Consider the following 5,350-nt stretch of genomic DNA (forward strand, 5'->3'; position numbering starts at 1 on the left):
CTATTGACCTCCACCTCGGCTTTCATGTGGCAAAATCCAAAAGCAAACCTTGTAACCCACAACATGTTAATAACTCAGTGGAGCCAGACATGAGCACAGAAGCTATGAGGATGTCTGTTACCCACATTACATGGTGGAGTGGAGTCATACATATAGGAAAAACACGCTCCAAGTGTATTCAAACTTTCACTATTTGCTTCCTTCATTATTAGGTTGTTCGGGTATCTGTTGGTCTAATTTTATGTAAAAAATGTTATTTTACTGTGTTGATATGTTTAAATGCACTTTCAATAAAGTATGATTTGATTAAGATGTCGTTTTGTGAGTTGTCTTCATTAGCTTTGTGCCTATTTGAAAGGTCATTAAATGCAGTGGGGAAAGGGCTTCTATTTATAGATAGACTAACTGGCCAATTTTGAGAAGCATTCATGAAACACTTAATATAAATGTTTCTATTTTTAATTGTTTTATTATTATTTTAGGAGGAAGATCAGCTTTAATATTGCAGATTGTAGCTTCTATCAATGTAATTGTCTGCATAATTTCCAATCCTCCATATATCTTTTTTATATATATATATATATTATTTAAAATATGTATTTAAAATATGTATTTTTTCTTTCCTTAATATACATTCTTTATTGATTATGCATTTTAGTCCAGGAGTAGGCTTAATCTGGGTCTGAAAAAGGACAAACACTGTGCTGATTATCTTGAACAATAAATTCTCATACCTTGTGAAACACACAGCTTGTATCGTTGTAGTTCTACACTGAATATGACACGCGCCTGTTGATAGTCAGAGCTCATAGTTTGATGAGGTATATGGTATCCATATTAGGAAGTCATCAAACAACACTGACATTCACATGGAAAACATATGATGCAACGAAGAGTCAGCATCAATATTTGCTGTGGCAGACCTACATCTATGGGTGTTCTTTACTATACCAACTGTGGATAATACAAAGAGGAAGGATGTCTTATGGCTAACGTTCTCGACCTAGCCATGAGGCGTGCTGCTGAGGGTGTCCTAAAATGGCCACCGTACCTTTCATGCGAAAGCAGGCCTACTCAGGAGTACATTTTTCTCACCTATAGAGATCCTCAAACCCATATATGACTAGCAGGCAAAAATACAGTATCTACAGTCACTCTCTCCCGCTTATTTCTTTTCACCTCCCATCTGTTTTGAGGAAGAGACAGTATAGCCATGTAAGCGAGCAGCAGGCTCCGTATTTGGACATATTTGCATGTTGTTTGTTGTTGGCTTTTCTAGGGATGGTTGAGACTATGTTATGGGGGGATGGATCAGGCATCACTGTCTGGGATTGAAGGAGACTTGGAGGGGTCTGGGAAATGGGCCCTTCATTGGAAATAGACCTATGTTTTATAAAGAGGCATTAGCTTTTATTGATGAGACTAATGTGTGTATTTAAAGTAAATGATAAGGGGAGAGGCGGTGCTTCAGGGGAAGGGGTGATGAAAGGCTTGTATTAATGTACATGGCGGACTGCTGTTTTACATTTGCAGTAACTGCTTTCCCCTTTCTCTCTCCTCAATAGTCTCTCACACACACACACACACACACACACACACACACACACACACACACACACACACACACACACACACACACACACACACACACACCGTTCCCTCCCTTTCTCCCGTCGTACACATGTAAGTCATATACAAACCAGAAAGGGTTTTGGCGCCCAGGGACAGCGGCCTGGAATTGCCCCCAAGAAACCAAATCCACTCCATCAAATTGCCAGATGTCACACCCAACCTCGATCAGTTGGACACTGGTTTCACCAGGCAGCATGGAAGAGACATCAGATCCACCGCCACCACTAGAGCCAAAATGGCATTAGAGAGAGAGAGAGCGAGAGAGAGAGAGATTGTGTGTGGTTCAAATAATATTATAAGCTGGATGGTTTGAGCCCCGAATGGTGATTTGTTGAAAGCCGTGGTATATCAGACCGTATACCACGGGTATGAGTAACATGTATTTTTAGTGCTCTAATTACATTGGTAACAAGTTTATAATTGCAATAAGGCACCTCGGGGGTTTGTGGTATATTGTCATTATACTACAGCTAAGGGCTGTATCCAGGCACTCCACGTTGCGTCGTGTGTATGAACAACCCTTAGCCGTGGTATATTGGCCATATACCACACCCCCTCGGGGCTTATTGCTTGTAAGCCTGTTTGGGTGGAAGCCTGTTTAAGAACTAATTAATAAGTTAACAGAAAACGTGTGTTTGATGCCTATATCTAACTATATCTAAGGTGGCAAATAAGTATCTTTATACCCGTCTGTATAGCACTATGAAAGTTAAATAAATATATTATTATCTTGTTTGTGATGTTTTAATTACTTCTGCAACAAAGGTGGTTCTATGAACTATGCTCACGTGATGAGTAGCTCCCCTATCTCCTGCCTAAGATTTACCTCAGAGGGCACAGACAAGGCTGTGTATCTGGGAATAACTTTGACAAGATACGTTTCTTGTAGTTATCAATATTTGTGGTACTGAAGCACAGTATAAACAATGACTATTGTGCCCAACAACAACAAAAAACAGTGAGATGGATATGGAGTCACTGGGTCATAAAGCTGAACTGGATTCTTAACATCCCTGGACAGTTGTTGATTGAATTGCTGGTGTCCTGTGGCCTATGCCGAATTCACTTTCTCATTTCTCATTTCCAGGTCATAGGCATGGATTTAAAAAAAAAAAATCTGGTTTCTTTCATGTGTTTTACATAAACGAGTACATCGTCATGTACCTGAGTAAAAAAATCTATAGCAAATGGAAAAGACATCAAGAACAGTAAATATTTTTGGAAAACAAAAGATTGTATTCACAGTGCGGTTTAAGGATTGGGTTGAGTATGGAGACTTCCAGAACACAGACAATGTGTTTTAAATCAGGTTTATTTTATTTTGCCATGATTATGTCACTAATTACATTTCATGCTTTTCCATTATGAAAATGGATGTTGTTTTCGCTGGGACAGAGACATTTTATCACATTTCCACGCCTTAATTAATTCGTTATGCTAAATAACTTGGAAGACGCCCTTGATTGTCCGAACAACAAAAAGCTTTTGCGTAATCAAATCCAGCCCATATCAATTAGAATCTGAATTGGGGGTAGGCGTACTTGAGTCTAGGTAAATAGGCTTTAAGGAATCATTAGTATATCATTCAATGTATTTCCATGGGATATTTATACAATATTATCTGAAATAAAAACAAATAAATGATGGAGAACTAACAGGAAGGTATATTTAGTCAGATGTTTTGGGAATGACAATTTAGGAAGCAGTGAAGCAAAAGAAGCAAAAATTATACATTCAAGCCAACGTGATGGCTGATTTTCCTCACCGACTTTCATAGTTACATAGAATATGAATAAACGTGTATAATTACATGTAACTACACTGGTTAATGCGTTGAATTACATTGGAAATGGTCCAGTTTCCTTTCATTGTGATTCAGTTTCTTGTACCTTTTCTTCAGTATACAGTATACAGCTGAGCAGTGCATAAATAATGCCGAAATATGTCTTTGAAAGAGCACAGATGTCACCATAAATGTTTGAAAAGGAGAGATAAAATACGATAATTTAGGCTAATGCCCAATGCGGGAATCAAACCCAATGTAGGGTTGCAAAGGGCCATCATCCAACCAATGGACCTTCTGGTTTAGTTGATGTATTGCACCTCATAAGGGGCATGTGGTGACACTTCTGGTCAATGGTCTATTTTGTAAGATGAAATATGAAGCAGACATCAGAGTTCACCAATGCCACAAGCACTAACGCAAGCATGCACGCACACACACACAGAGTGCTGCATTGTTCCACTAAGATCTACTCTGACATTCATTTCCTCTCTAAAGCATACAAAATATACAAAATATACAACTACATATGTGCACACATTTACAGTAGATACAAATACTGTAGACTGCACGCACACACACACACACACACACACACACACACACACACACACACACACACACACACACACACAGACACCAACAGTGAGCTTGTGCAATTTTCCCATCATAGACAGGAAGTGGTTTCATAGCCATCATCATTCCCAAGTTGCTATGGGTAACATGATGTTTCCTTACCCCCACTCGTCTATCCCTCTCCCCTCGTCTCTCCCTCTCCCGCTCCCCTTGTTTGTTTGTTTCCCGATGTTTTTATTTAAAACATCAAAAGGCAGCCCCCTTCCCTCTCGACGGCCCCCTCAGCCCCAGAGCCTTCAGAATGATTTGTAAACTTCAAAAGGCTAAGAACCCCAGTCTGGTCTCCTCAGCTCATTTAGGTAATTCAATAAGCCATGGGGGACAAGCGAAGCAGCGCACTGCTTCCCCCACTGCTGCCACCACCCCGTTGTCCTCACTCTCCCCAACTGAAGTCTCTCTGGACTATGGGGAACATATGTCAGGTACGCTGGACCAAACTCCCACAAAATAAGCATTTATTTATTGATGACTTGTTCAGAGTGTCTTTTGGAGGGGTGGGAGGGTGGGGTGGGGTTAGCCACTGATGGTGTTTGTTTTCAGAGTGCATGTCATGTTTGTTGGGTATCCCTGTCAATGCAACATCTGTTATGCTGTGGAGTTCAGTCCTTGTGCCTTTGTACAAAAAGTACATTTTAGGTCTACTGGAAGGAAATAATATACAACCAAATGTATATGGGGACAAGCCACCAACCAACTGTACCCATACCTTTGGTGGCCTCACTTCCGTATTGGGATAATATTCAGTGAGCTCCAAAAGTATTGGGACAGTGACACATTATTTGTTGTTTTGGCTCTGTACTCCAGCACTTTGGATTTTAAATGATACCATGACTATGAGGTTAAAAGTCCAGACTGTCAGCTTTCACTTACTGTCACGGTTGTCGTCGGTGAATGAGGACCAAAACGCAGCAGGTACGTGAATGCTCATCTTGATTTTTAATTACTCTCAAAATGAACATACAAAAATAACAAACACGAAAAACGAACGACAATAACAGTCTGACTAGGCACACGGCTAAGCACAGAACAATCACCCACAAATAACACATACAAACACACCCTAATATATGGGACTCTCAATCAAAGGCAGATAGACAACACCTGCCTTCAACTGAGAGTCCCAACCCCAATCAACCAAACATAGAAACACACACACTAGACTAACCATAGAATTAACTAAACATAAACCAAAACCCGGAAATACTAAATCAAACACCCTTTACACAAACACACCACCCCGAACCACATAAAACAAATACCCCCTGCCACGCCCTGACCAAACTACAAAACAATTAACCT

The sequence above is a fragment of the Salmo salar genome, chromosome ssa22, assembly GCF_905237065.1.
Source record: "Salmo salar chromosome ssa22, Ssal_v3.1, whole genome shotgun sequence".
NCBI lineage: Eukaryota > Metazoa > Chordata > Actinopteri > Salmoniformes > Salmonidae > Salmo > Salmo salar.